The sequence below is a fragment of the Rhagoletis pomonella genome, unplaced genomic scaffold (assembly GCF_013731165.1).
Source record: "Rhagoletis pomonella isolate Grant_MI unplaced genomic scaffold, Rhpom_1.0 Rhpom_scaffold_00002, whole genome shotgun sequence".
NCBI lineage: Eukaryota > Metazoa > Arthropoda > Insecta > Diptera > Tephritidae > Rhagoletis > Rhagoletis pomonella.
The window spans coordinates 43,271,223-43,287,174 of NW_023458556.1; the positions used below are offsets into that span (position 1 = coordinate 43,271,223).

General features: G+C 35.3%; 1 protein-coding gene across 1 annotated transcript in view; it reads left to right on the forward strand.

The window, feature by feature from the left end:
- LOC118733639 overlaps positions 1 to 15,952 on the forward strand; it is a 66,268-nt gene that overhangs the window by 14,721 nt on the left and 35,595 nt on the right. The window lies entirely within an intron of this gene.

The following is a 15,952-nucleotide window of genomic DNA, read 5'->3' on the forward strand; positions in this document are numbered from 1 at the left end:
TTTTATGTGGCATGCAACGAAGGACGCAGGAACTGTTGCTGTTGCGCTATTTATGCCGACTTCTTGCTATCTGACTGCATCTATTGTACGAGTATGTATGCACATGCAAAAGTACAATCTGGCAGTTGGATATGCATACATATGTACATATGTACATACTAAAACAAAAATAGCACACATGTCCCAGATGTTGATTATTTTCATTGTAAAACAGATTTGTAAACAAAAACTTAAATGTTCGTCTAAGCAAACATGTGCAGATACAAATGTGAATATATGCATACTTACATACATGCAACCATGCAAGCATACAGATGCATATAAAAGTAGTAAAACTCAGCGAAAAGACGTTGGATAGAACTCTTTTGTAAACATTAATGAAAATTGCTTTTATTTCACGTTTTCTCTTTTCAATTTTTTATTTGTTTGAATTTCAACTCAGGCGCAATGCCTATGCACTATTTCGGCACCCAGTAGGAAATCATGTGCCCCCAAAGAGAGCTTTCAAATTGTTATCAATCGCTTTTAATACCGACAGCTCTCAGTGTATTTAACAAAAGAAAATTTAAATAGGAAAGCAACAACAACAGCGTGGTTTGTTGACGTCAACTCCTGTCCTGTTGCGGGCATACCCACTATGTATTTACCAGCAAAAAACATTGTTAAATCACGCTTCGTCGAGAAGGCAAATAAAAGTTTGTCGAAAGAACCCACATATATTTAGAACCGGTAAAATCTGGGCCAGCTACGACAAGAAAAGGTTCGACTCCCTCATTTGTCTAGAGCGCCATTTAATTAGACAAATTACCGGACTTCTAACAGTCTAAGGAACTTTCTGACAGAGAACGAAATGAGAACAAATTTTCGCTGAACTATTCGCGAAAAATTAAAGTGAGAGCAAAATTTTTTCCATAGCGTTCATTAGTTTGAAATGTTCGAATATTAAAATTATTAAAAAAAGAACTGAAAAATAAATATCCAAATTAAATCAACGAAAGACTTAAGACACGAACTTTTGCTGCACAGAAAAAGAAAATTTTTTCTATAAATGGACAGTTCACCATAATGATAAACGATCTGGAAGTTGAAATGACCCAGCTGAGCTTTCCTTTGGCTTAGAATCAACAATCGTAATTCTCACTGAAACGATTTTTCATCAGCTAAATTCTCAAAACTTTTGTTCTCTAGCAGAACGTTCCCCAGAGTTCCTATTTGATCCTTCTGGAATACGTTCAGGTTACTGTTGTTCCCACTTTGTTTCCATTGGAAACGTTACCGATAGTTTCGTTCTCATTAAGTTCTTATTGAGAACGTTTCCGAGAGTTTTTTTTCGCATTTTGTTGTTTACGGAAAAGTTACCAAACCTTTTATTCTCATTTTGTTCCCGTGAAAACTGCGCTCAATACTTTTGCTCTCGTTTGGTTCTTTTGTGGGAACGGTGTGGATTTTGTTCTCGTGCAGAACTAAACTAAACCTGGAACGCGTTCTCGGTCCCTGATTGTAACACCCAATAAAGTTTTGATTTATTCGTAAATTGTTCAGATATAAAACTGTAATCTGGGAATACAAAACAGTAAAATGGGCGGTATATACTCTGAGCGTGTTATTTTCTAAACGTGTTATTTTGGGTTAGTTCCGACAGAAAAAATATCAGTCAGACAACTTCCAGTAGGGTAAATACATATGTACATACATCTGTACATATGTACATACGTTGTAGTCTCATCCCAATTTGCCAAACGACTTCGTTACGACGTCGTTTCCGACTCGTTCCGGTGAACAATTTGTTCGCCGACGACGTTCGCGTTCGATGAAAAGCACGGTTCGCCGGAGGGCCATACAACGACTCGGCGGCGGGTCGCAATTGAATGAATGAAAAAATGAATTCAATTTGACGTCGATTCGAGTTCACCCAAACGACTTCACCAAATCGACACCGAAACGACTTCGATTCGATGAGGAAAAACGACATCGGAACGACGTGGCGGTTTGTATGAAAAAACGACTTCGTTTCGACGCCGTTTCGAGTTCACCCAAAAGATTCGAACTCGTCTTCGCTCTGTGGCGAATTGGGATCTTTCAGGCACAGCATCCACGCCAATGTGTTTGCACATATGTACATAAGAATTTTATGTATAAATGAATGCATTTTAAAGCTAATTCTTTTTTCATGACTGTTGTTGCTCAGTTTGCAGTACAAATGTAGTGTTCATCAAGATGTGACTTACATAGCTTGATTGGCGAAGACGTCAGTGGCGTGCGGCTGCTTAACTTGATTTTTTGTAGCATTTATTTTCGCTTTTTCTTACTTATACACAAACCTACATACGTATGTATGTGTGTACGTAAGTATATAGACAATATTTTTTTTTGTATATGTATATGTATGTTTTGCATTGGCAACAAGCAGTAAATTGCTGTCACTGTCAACAGTTTGTTCGCCTGCGCCGCACATCTCCACTGACTTGACACTTTGACTATGAAAATACGTTGATGCATAAATATGTACATTGATTCCGTGACTGAGAGGGCTGCCTAAATTGCAGACTTTATTTTGTTGAAGTGCGCTCGTATGTGAACTTCGTAGACCTACAAGTGCCCGTATGTATGTATTTAGTTTGTATTTGCAACATAAAATGTTTATGCAAATATTGACAGACATACTATCCAAAATCGTACATGAGACGTACATACAGTGGTTGAAAAAATTATAGCTGCACCACAATTTTGGCAAGTTCATTCTTAAAAAAAAAAACAAGTTCCAAACTTTGCGCAATATTAAAAAAAAAAATCAACAAACCTTAGTAAAAACTTCGAGCTTTTTAATTGTATTTCTTAGAAAGATTCTGCAGTTTTGCAGCATATTAAATTCTAGTAGAATAAAGTAAAAGTTCAAGTGGCTAAAAATTTCGGTTGATTTTTTAGAATTTTGTTTGTCGCATTTGCTTCCATGTAGCGAATATACACAATTTGTTTTTATATGGATTTTTCCTTAACGTCTTCGACAAAAAAAAAATTGACGGTAATTTATAGCCATTTGAAACTTGTACTACAATTCAATGGGCTACAAAACTGCATACTCAGAATATTTCAGAATTAAAAAGTTCGAAATTTTTACGAAAGTTCGTTGTTTTTTTTTAATTTATTGCATAAAGTTAGAAATCGGGTTTGTTAAAGCATGTATTAAAAAAAATAACTAAAATTAAATAACAAAAAAAAGTATGTTAAAACTTGTCAAAATGTGGTGCGGCTTTAATTTTTTCGACCAATATATGTACGGTGGCGAAAATGTAAATAGGAAAGAGACATTTTTAACAAGTTCTGGTTATTCTTCTTTCGTTTATTTAATGTTTATTATTTATTTATGAAAGTGTAACTCGTTATCTAACAAAAACCGCGTAAGTCAAAATTACAAACTTTGTACAAAAATTATCAAAATTCGACAGTTTCATCAAAATGTTGACCTTTTTAAATATAATTATTAGAAACATCCTCGGTATACAGCTTCGTAGCACAATGAATTTTAGTACATCAAAGTGCAAGTTTGAAGTAGCTAGGACTTACCGTTGATTTTTGGAAATTTTTTGTTCGCGCATTTTTCCATAAAAAGTATATTCAAAAAAAAATTTTAATGTTTTTTTTGCCAGCATTCTCCTATCATTGACTATTTGCAACCATGGTTTCTATTTTGCAAAACTTCCAATACACTTGCAAACTCTCGCATACAGATGAATATGCACTTACACGCATAATGTATGCAAAAATAAACAATTCGCAGCTGAAATTTTCACTTTTCACAATACATAAATAACATAAGCCATACACAATTGTGTTAATCTTAGCATAACTCTTCACGCTAAAGACATGTTAAATATGTCTATTCGATATTTTGTTTTTTCTTTTTGCTCACTAGCACGTGTCATTTGTATTTACTGTCAGACAGCTGCGCATTTAACTGCGAGAGAATTTAGATGTTGTATTTGTATTGGGTGTCGAAACTTTTTTCGAAAATATGTACATTTTTTGAGGCTTAAATATGTACAAATTTAACTTTTTAAAAAATTTAGTATTTGCTATTTTTGCTACATACGTGGGTATACTAAAAACATATTTACATACATACACACTTATATACAATTCTATTTATTTTTTTCTTGTTGGCAATTTGACAAAACAAATAATTTGCGATTTTGCATAAAATGGTGCTGCTTGTTTTTTTAATTGTTACAAAATGTTTATGCATTCGTGTTGATCAATTGCCAATAAAATACGTCGCATCATTAAGTAAATGGATTAGTTCAATCAACAGACATGTCCATCAAAACTAAAGTAGGCGCCATAGCAGACAACTGAATATATGTATGTATGTAGTACGAATATGCATGTATGTATGTCTACTAGACTGGGTCGCGAAAAAGAGTCCTAGTCTATAAGCTTTCTTACCCGACTGAATTCAAATTTAGTTATGTTAAGGTGCTATGTATATGTATTGATGGCAAAAATTTGTTTAAAATCATCTATCACATCTTAACGGTAGGATTATGAATAAAAAATTCATAAAGAAAACTCGATTTTGGCTGTTCCTCAGAAGAGTAAGGGTCAATGACGGCAAAAACCTAGCGAATAAGGTTTTAAAACTATGGGTTGATTAAAAACTTTTACTTTAATATGGGAGCCGATCCGGCCTAATATATGAATATTGTGCCAAAAAGATGTGATTTAAACTGTCTGCTTTTACTTTTCATTGAGAAAATTTGGCGTTTTTGCGTGAATTTGCAAGGACGTTCATATGCTAGCAATATACATACATATCTACCAAGCTATTCAAGACAGACAAACACACATGCACGTTCAAAAATATTCACTGATTTATAGTATTATATTTTTAGTGGTGATTTTTATCGAGTCTTAGAAATTCGGTACATTTTAGAAAATATGTACATACCCAGTCATTTGAATACCATACCCTTCTGATCCTCAGGACGTACAGTTTTCCTTCCGTTTGTTTAATATTCATTAATTTTTTATAAAAATGTAGCATATTCTACATATAAATTCAATTTAAAAATTTTATACAAATTTAAGAAACATGCCAACAAAGAGGTGTGTTATCCTAAGGATCTGCATTTTTGTAGACTATGCAATTTTAGTATAACAAAGTGAAAGTTTCAAGTGACTGTAAAATAGCGATTTTTGATAATTTCGATTTTTGATGATTTTTTTTACAGTGTGATGCATTTTCTTCGATACAAAGTATACTCGAAAAATTTTTATATGGAAGAAAATGCGCAGCACCGTTAACAAAAAAATTGTCAAAAATCAACGGTATTTTGTAGCCACCTGAAGCTTGCGCTTTGTTATACTAAAATTGTATGGGCTACAAAACTGCATATCCGAAACTTTACTGAATATATTATTAACTTATGCGCTGCAGGTCTTTAGGATAGCACACCCTTTTGTTGGCATTTTTTTTTAAATTTGCATAAAATTTTAACATCGGATTTTAAACGTAGAATATGCAATATTTTTATAAAAAATTTGTGAATATTAAACAAACGTAAGGAAAACTATACATACTGACGATCGAAAGGGTGTGCTATTCAAATGACTGGGAGTGTATGTATCACCGAAACAAGAAATAAATTATTGAACATAGCTGAGATGGCTCTAATTTCAATAATTAATCAATAATAATCATATGAGCAAAGGGTGAGAATATGGCCGCAGTAAGACACGCTTGTCGCAAGGGCGACTAAAATCGCGTGGTGGGAGTGTCCGATTGGCATAAGTGCGTTTCGGGAAATAGGGGGATGATGACAAGAAAAATACCGAGTGAAATACACACCAACTCTGGCAGTTGGGGACAAAACAGCAATCATTTCGGTGATGGCACAATGAAAGGCTGCTAATAATCTAGTTGGAGGTACTGATTTTGGAGACCCCAACCAGCACTAAAATCTCCTCTACCAACGACTGGAAGCATATCATGGAAAATAGCGATGAGGTAGTACCAATCAACTGTTCTTCAGAGTAGGAAGGGGACCAATCGCTTGCAAAGGTTGTACGTGGGGAAGCAGCTTGCTGCCAGCGACCCACAACAAGAGAAGACGGAGGCGGAATGTAGAAACGAAACTTAGGCAGAAGAAACCCTCTTGAGGGATATCCCCCTTAGTGCATCTCGGAAGAGGCCAGATCGACGGAGATTACACCTACGGAAACCTGTTGTGCTTCGGTGAATGCAGTGACATCGAAATCATTTGAAGAACGATATAAGAGAAAGAAAACTGGCTATGATCACTCGTGCCTAGCCCAATGCAATCTCAGAGAAGAATTGTAGTGCTCGCAAGCGTACTTGCTGGTTGAATCCCGATCTAAAAATGGCAGACGTGCTTTCATGCCTCCGTGCCCAAAATTCGGGGCTTGACATCAAGCACTGGCGTATAATCTCTCACAAAAAGGGTAGCATTCGAGAAAGCGGGGAAGATGGTACTCTGGTGGTGAAAATGGGCCAGAGCTTTGCCTTAATTTTGAGTAAATTTCTTCATAAATTTGCCTCGTTATTACTGTTGTCGCTTTGCTTTGGTCGAATGTGGGGAAGTGAGCTTGTTATCTATATTTGTGGGTCCCTTTAATTTTCCAGTTTCTGGCAAGAATCATGAGCTGTATCTTTCTAGTTCATGTCCGCAACTCCAGCTGTGAGCTCAGTCCGTAATTTTTTGCCAAAGTATTTTCTGAAGTAATACTACATTTGCCTCCCTTTTGATGTGCTTTTCTTAAATGGGATCGTTATGAAAACTTTTCAAAAATCAACTACATATGTAAATTCAAAAAGATATTTGTTAAAGTCTCCAAAGTCCCGTGATTAAAAGAAATCCAATAATAACGTTCAGTTGATTGTCAAATGACTGTATTCCAAGACAACCTGACCACCTCCCAGTACCCACACTCATGCGTGCACAGGCCTAAGCACATGCGCAGCCATTGTTGACCCGGAAAGGAAGTATGTGTAGTTAGTTAACAAACGGTTCGCGCATACAAACACACAAAAAAACCAATGTATAGGAAAACCCATAATTCCGATTTCCGATTGAAATTAATTATGCATTACGCAAAGTACTGTAGACATGTTGCATACACATACATATACATATATGTATGTATGTAGCTAAGAAAATACATAAGCATGCACAACTGCAAGAAAGTAGCAGTACTACATAAACCGAATAACTTAAACTAATTAAAAAGAAAAGAAAGCAAAACAAGTCTACAAAAGAAATAAGAAAGAAAAAACTGCCAACCTACGACAGCCTACGACAAACAAGTGGTCGGAGCAAAACAACAACAAGTGCCTCAATTTTCAATTGCCATGCCCTGCCTTACAGACAAGTGCTCCACGCAATAGAGGAGCAGCACTGTTGCACTTTTCACCGCTAAGGGACAAGTCGATCGTCATGGGTTGATGACTTAAATGAATTGTTAAACTGTCAATTGATTGGCGATCGACTTTTTGGCAGCAATTGATGGCAAGTTGACCGAGGCCAGCTGCAGTTACAGTAGTGTGTAGAATTTTAGCGCTGCAATAGAATGTGAATTCAGCTGACAATAAAAGCGTTGTAAAAAGAAATAGGAATAATATGTAATTTACAAAACTACATTCCTCGTTTAATTTTCTTCAAAATAAAGGTCCTCAATAATTTGTTGAAAGCGTGTAGGCATTCAAGCTTTCATACACAAAGCAAACGATTGCGTCACAACACTGTACTCGTAGTATTAAAATTCACTTTTGTTTTTCAACAGCGGTTTACTCAATGATGATCATTCCGATCGTCACAGAGCAGCAACAAAACTCGAAACACCACACAATTGTCATCGCTCTGGCATAACTATTCATTCTACGTAAATATTCTCGTCAGATCGCATCAATTTACGGTGCCGGTGGCCATTGTGGCTAATTTTAATTAAATATTTCTTCCTGTTGTTTTCAACCATATTTTGCCATGCTGCACTAACAACTAACAACAACAATATAGCAGTAAAAACAATAACATCACAAAACGCGCCATATTCATATTTATTGTTGGGCTGGGTTTGAATATGAATTTTGAAAAAGTTTTACACTCACACATCTGCGTGTGCCTGTCCAAATGCATATTAATATATGCAAACATAAAAACTTACATATATGTACGTTGTAGTTGTATTTTCCCTTTTGTCACTAATATTGAAACTAATGTTTATGCTTAAGCTCTAATGGCGTTGATGTTGACGTTGACGTTGATGGCCTGTCGTTTGGCCGGTCATTGGGGAACTTCGAATTGCGGGAAAATTGTATTGGGTTCGTTAAGGAAGCACAAAGACAGAGAAGGTGTATACGTAGATATTAGTTTGTTGAAGGGGGGTTGAAATAGGGGCTTAAATTACGGGTTTCTTCAAGTACAATTTATTTTTTTATATAACCAATTTTAAGCCCTTCAATTTGTAATCATTCTTCTTCTTCTTCAAAATGGCGAATTTTTTTGCAAAGTTCCGCCAGTCGTAGATCCTACTGTACACTTTCGTTGCCCACCAATGGTTGCCGAGTCGAAGAACCTTTTTATGGGATTGTCATCATTCCATGCGTACAACACGCCCAAGCCAGCGCATCCAGACGCTAATAGGGCCATATGTAGATCTAGCTTAAAAGTAGTTCTCTCGAAAGCGTTCAAAGGCTCAATAATTAAATTTTAAATAAATGTCTCGAGCCGTGAACTAACGGAATGATAACTCGTAGCTCTCTCCACTCCTGATATCCCAAACAATTCTGTATAACTTTTTTTCGGGTGCTGAATAGCCGCTGTCACGAAATTTTAGAACTTTTTACTTTTGATTTTCAGTTAACTTCTCATTAAAATGTTCCTGTTTCGCGACAATCAAAAATATTATGACCTGGCAACTCTCAAGGTTCAAGACAAAGATGGCAGTACGTCTCTGTTGTCAACACAATCAATGAGAGCGCAGATGGCTATGACAGATTAGGTTAGGTTAGGTGAGGTTAGGTTAGGTTAGGTAAGGTGGCAGCCCCGTGTAACCGGAGCTCACTTAGACAATATAAGATTGTCCTTTGTGATACCACAATTTGGAACGGCCCCCTAAACTTTATCGGTAAAACGCTCCGAGCCGATTATGTATTTACTAATACGGCTGATCTCAATGCCCCAGAGCTCCTCGAGGCTATTTAGAAATTGAGAGCCAGAGTACTTTAACCTATTATCGCAAACGCTGGGCATTTAAGAAGGTAGTGTTGAGGTGATTCTACCTCGTCCTCTTCCAGGCAACTGCCGCGTGAATACCGATAGGACAGTGACCCGTTAAAACCCCCACCAGAAGTGAGAGCTGTGGATTTGTGAGTGTGAGGAGTGCCCTCGACCGCCGCCGGCCCACCCTTGGCCAAAATTACCTTGCGATCGCGCATGTCGTGGTATTCGCCCAGCGTTCGCTGAGCTGACATGAGGCCCATATATCTAAGAGTGTACCGCAAGTGATCAATGGCACCTCCAGCCGCTCTTTATCCGGTGATAACGTTTCATGAGTTCCTTCCCTGGCCAGCTCGTCAGCCACGTGGTTCCCCCCAATGTCGCTGTGACCCGGAACCCAAATAAGTCTAATGCAGAAGTGTTCCGACGCGGCCGAAAGAGAGAGCAGACATTCCTTAACCAAGTTAGAGCCCACCTCTAGCGAACTCAAGGCCCTGATAGCCGCTTGACTATCAGAATATACGCTCACTTCTCTGACTGTTATAACGCTCCTTAGCAGTGAATCTACCGCCTCCTTGATAGCAGCTACTTCTGCCTGGAATATACTGCAGAAGTCCGGGAGGCTGAACTGGTGATGGAAAGCTCTCGACAGAAGACCGACCCCTCCCCCAACCCTGCCATCCAGTTTCGATCCATCCGTAAAGAAGTTCACCGCACCCCTGCTCCAGAAGTCCCGCCCGGCCCATTTTTTTTTATCAAATAAGTCTCCGTTTAGTTCGATAATTTAGTCCATCATTTGTCCAATTTTATTATCCCTTTTGGGACTAGGTATTTGTCCGCTGACTCATCTTCAATAATAAGCAAAGCAAAAATGTGTGTGTGCATAAAAATAGCTGGATGAAAAATATTTAGAGAAATCTGTTTTACCTATACCAGGGAGCAAATTATAAAAAATTAAAATTTGTTTGAACATTGATTCCATTCGAAGATAAGGAAATCTATGGCATAAAAAAGCATATACAATCAATGTTTACCTTAAGAAAATAAGGTATTGAAAGCAAAAAATTATAATTTTTACAAATCTTCCATTGAAGTGGTTTTTGTTTTGAGAGATAACTAAGCGCCTCGGCGCATGCCACATTGTACACATCCGATAGTATTTATTTACTTATTTTTTTTTACTTATTGCATAATATTTATTTATGTACAAATCCTTTTTTATTTATTCTTCGACACCGTCACTGTGTGCACAATTTACGAAACGGAAGTATGATAGGCTGTCATATTGACAACAGACAGCGAGTGTACAGTGAGCATAAACACACGCAAAGGCATAAAGTCACTAATACCAACGCATTTTGAGTAAATATGTGTGTGCGTACGATTGATGGCGCACGTTGCGCGCATCGAAATATGAATTTTACAATTTAACGCTCGATCGGTAGCGCTCAACGTTTAGTACGAATATGACCGGCATTGACCACTGGAAATGGCAATAAAGGAAGAAGAAAAGCAAAAACAACAATGAGTGAAAATGTTGGAAAAACGCAGGAGGTTAAAAAATATAAATACATGTGTATGCAAATAAATTTGATTGCGTATATTTATATACTTGGTTGAGTTGTTGTTTTTGCCGTTTGTCGGTTTTGACTTCTGTTTGTTTGTACGAGGACGCGCTATATGTAAAATTCAAAGCGTAACTGTTTGCTTATACATATGTATGAACATAATTATTATGTACACATTTCATATTTGTATTCTGTTGCAGTTAGCTTATCAGTTATTATTTACTACAAACATATTCGAAATATGTAAATACACAATTTAAATATGTGCACTAGGGATGTTCATTTTCAGCTTTTTCCGATCCCGGGATTTTCGGTATGTCGTTATCACAATCTCGGGATCCCGGGATTAGTCCCGGGATTTAGATATTCATTACTTTTCAACAACTTAAATCGAAAAGATTGCTTCTATATAGTTTGAGAAGCTCTCCTACCATAAAATAAATAATAAATAAATGGGTTTGAAACCTACTTTCTTATTTAAAGTGACGTTTTTATTTTTTGTCTCTGAGGTCAGAATTTATTTTAAAGGACTTTGTAATTTCATAGATATGATTCATTCCAAAAATTATTTAAATAATTCAGTGCAATGTAGAATTAAAATATGCAAGAGGAAATTTCTTTAAAATTAAAAAAAAAATAAATTTTTTGGATTCACAAGGAGGAATAGGTAATTTTTTAAGCTAATAAAGTTAGACGGATGAAATTCGAGAATGTTATCGAGTTTATGTAAGTCCTTAACATATAATTTTTTCAAGAACAAATATTGCGAAATTTCAAGGATAAAATTTTAAAAGGACATTTTCAGTACTTATTAGTCTATCTGCACCAAAAACTTTAATCTGTTTAAATTCTACAGGATTCCCTCATTAAAACCCATACTTCTTCTCCAAGCACATTTCTCTGAATTTTTTTGTAGTTTCTGAATTACTGACGTCAGAGTGAAAAACTAAAAACGCAATTTTACTATATTTGGCCTGGGATACTGGGATTAACATTCCTAATGTGCACTAGTTTTTATTGATCTATTTATGTGTGTATGTATGTATGCACATACTTCTACATACTATATACACACATACATATGTAGGTGCAAATGCACTCGTGAAGATGGATGATTTAGAACTACTAATAACAAAAATTGATTTAAAGTATGAGATAAAATGTTTATGGTTTTCAGTAAAACGAAGCATTGGCTAGAAAAAGAAAAAAAAATATTATAAAAGACTTACTAAAGATTTTATACAACAGTAAGTAAAGCAATCGTGCATACATACATATGTACTTAGTACAATAGAGCAACGCATATGAGCAAATTTCACGAGTTGTTTCATTTTTCGACAAAAATGTGTTAGACAGCTTTTTTCGTCAGTTTAGTATAAAGAACAAGATTTCTTTGCGAAATTGTATTTAAATAAAATCTTAAAAAAGATAAAAATAAAAAAATCTAAATAACAACTCGTGCTCATATACCCGTAGTTGCGTATGTAGCGTATACGCCGCGTAGCACCATACACAGCCAGCTAACACGTTTACTAGAACGCCTTAACTTAAAAGTCATATTATTTAAAAGTAATTAAATATAGTCGTGGAATATTTTCCTATAGCATTCTTCACGAATCTATATATTCATTTCTTCATGCATATAACAATTTTAGAATAAATTTCGTGTGTGCCAATAAAAATTGTAAAATTGCAATTTTTATTTCGTAAATTATCGTCATCTTATAAACAATGTAATTCTTTTGCATTTGGGGTGCACTAGTTTTATTACTCTAGTGTTAAAATTTTGAGGTATCTTAAACTTTTAAAATGAAAACCCGTTAAAGTTCAAAATTTACAAAATAGCTGCCACTTTTTTTTTAATTTGGTGCCACACTTTCGAAACTTCACAGATATCCTGCATTTGGTGCAAAATTTCATTGCCTCTATTATATGGACATTCTATCTAAAAACTTCCCGAAACAAATAAACGTTTTAAGGCTTAAACTGTTCAGATACTTGATTTATTTTTTATTTAACTTATTTCTGGAATTCCATTGCTTGAAATACATAAATGCAAGAAGAATGCTTTGACTTTTTTTCTGGCGAGAGAAGGGAGTGACACCAAAAAAAAAAACCCTTGAGATTTGCTCATATGATTTCTTTAGTTCCATCGAAGGAGGAAATAAACTCTGTGTATATAATATATAATTTTAAAAAGGACACGACGCAAAATAATGTTCTGTCTGCGATTTATGAAAAATAATGAAGCATAACAACCGCAAAAGAACGATTTCGTGCAGTGGGACACTTTGGAATTTGTGGAAGAACCCGTTGCTCTCCGGATATTATAGAGAAAATCGATTAGAGTTCGCAAAGAAATACCCCCTCTAGACTCTTAGTGAGTGGAAAATTGTGTAGTTTTGTGATTAAACAAAGTTAAATAGGATTGTGCCAGATAAGAAAATAAACTTTCACCACCCGCAATACCAGAACCTGGGTTCTCTTTGTACTATAACAACACTTATAGGGCATTTCCACCAAGCCTTAACTGCACTTTATGCCCCTCGGAAAAACGAGATTATCACTCGAACGGGATAATTGGTCATATTAAGTACAAGTAAACGAATTTATGAACGCAAAAAGTAAAAAATAATCATTGCCAATCACACCATGTTAAAATAATTGGTACTTATCTGAGCTCTTAATTGCAGTTAAGCTGTTGGTGGAAATAGGCTATTAAATATTCCGACGGCATCACAATACTTTGGCATGCTATGTCATGATGAGCGATTGGAACTATCTTCACAAAAGGAGAACGTTCGGTCTAATTTAAGCAAGTATCAGTCATGAATGATTATAGGTATTGTTTCTACTTACTGATGTCAATTTGACAGGATCGTGGATTTTCTAGCAGGATACTGACACACAAGTCAGTAGACGGAGCGCAAAATAACAGTTTTAGGTCCTTTTGGGGATTACATATTTAGGCAGAAATGCACTTAAAGCAAAAATATTCGGCTTTGCAATGTTGGAAATTTCAGAGAATTTCCGGATAAGTACAAAAAGTAATAGAACATCATTTCAATTTCAATTGAACGAAATTCAGGGGATTGCTGCCACGTAGATGCTGAGATATGATCGAAAGTAGTAGCTTTGGTACCAAATATTAACCTGAAAAATGAAATAAATACGTTTTAATAAATACAAGTCAATCGTAGCTAATTAGCTGGACGACCGTTTTGAGTATCAAGCTTCAAAGAATGCATTATTATTTGAAGTTAAATATAGTACTAAGATGTTAAAGTTGAATTAAAATCCTCAGGACATAGACCAAAAAATTGGACTGTTAGTATTTGAGTTGTCATCGTTGTTAATTAGTTTCATGCAACTGTAAATGTGTCTGAGTTACAAGCAAATTTACGTGTATGAGCTCACCTGCTGACGTATGTGGCTCTATACATTTTTAGAATCGTACTCACTAATCCCTTCTTTGCTGAGATCATTTGCTAATTATATTCCATAACTATACCTACGTATGTACATAGTTATTTTCATGTATTTTTGCTGTAGAAATACTAAATTCTGAATTTAGTATGCTTTCCTCACTTTCATTTGCCACTTTCACGATAAACCCCATTCCTCGTATACATGCAAGACAGTCCAATTTACACAGTTCATACTTATGTAGTAAAAATTATTTTAATTTAGAATAAACAAAAAGCACATGGCACATTTCTATTACAATGTAGTATCGCTACTCACATATGTATATTAATACACACTTTCATATGTATGTATGTAAAGGAATATGTATGTCAGACATACATCGATGTATATATGGCTGCAAAAATTATACGTAAATAAATATGTACAAAGATATGTATATATACTTAACAACATAAAAACATACATGCTTAATGGCATGTTTGTGAATTCCCCTTATGAATCTCATGCACATGAGTAAATTTTATTAGCTTGTAGTTCAAATCTGTGCTGACCCTCGGCCATTTTAGCGACAGCAAAAGTATTAAGCAAGCAATAAAAGAGTGATCTCAAGCGTTGACGTTTCGCCAGACACTAAGCAGAGTGTAATTTAGGGGTTGCCAGCCTTCCTTAAATAATTTGATTCATAATTCGGAGATAATGTTTACTTCTCTCGTGGTACTTGTAATTCTCAAGAAAAGGAAATGCATGTAAGATAAATAGATAGGTGGTCGGACAGAAGTTTTATGGTCAGCTCTTTAACTCCTTCAAAACTAGCTCGACAGTGCCAGTCTCCGATAAATTATGTGAGTAAACAAAACGAATTTGTTTTGTTCTGGTTGCAGGTCACAATGGATTATCTGAAACAAGCCATCTGAACATTTGGCCAAAATGCAGCAGATCAGGTATTTGAAACTGTTATGGAAAATGACATTGTCTTCAAACTCCTTAGAAATTTTTGGGATATGAATATAAGGTTTTTAATTTTTTTTTTTGCTTACGGTGCTAAGCATTTTCTCCCATATACATACATATGTAAGTAGTGTACAAAGTGTGCTCGAAATCTACACAAAAAAAAAAAATAAAAAATCTACGTAATTTCTTAACCACTTAAAACTTGCACTTTATTTTACTAAAATTTAATAGACTTAAACAGCAGACCTGAAATTTAAAATTTTTATTACCTTTCAAATTTTTTCTTGTGCAATTCTTTATCGTTTTTGAGGAATCCCATTTAATTGTTTTAAACTAGTTTTTTTATGTAATATTTATTTACAGGAACATGTGAATCGATTTTCTTCAAAATTGCTACATAAAAATAACCAAAAATCGGGCTTGATAAAAATTGACGAAATTGAGCATAAGTGATTTTCATACGCGATATCTCTAAAAACATACGTATGTATGTATATATGTCTTGCCGATGAGAATCCTCGCGTCTTTAAATTTTGACAAGATGAGATAACAAGTTTTTGAGTTTGAAAACGAGTAGTTTTGAGAAGCTACGCTTTGGCGTCTCTGCGCTCTCGACTATATGCAAATCAGGCAGTTTCTGCATTTCACTTCTGAGTAAATCTCAATAAAATTCGCTTTGACTTCAAATTGATAGGGATTGAAATTCGCTCGGAAGTGAATTGCAGAACCTGCCTGAATAAGTACATATTTTAAATTTATTTAGGATTTTAC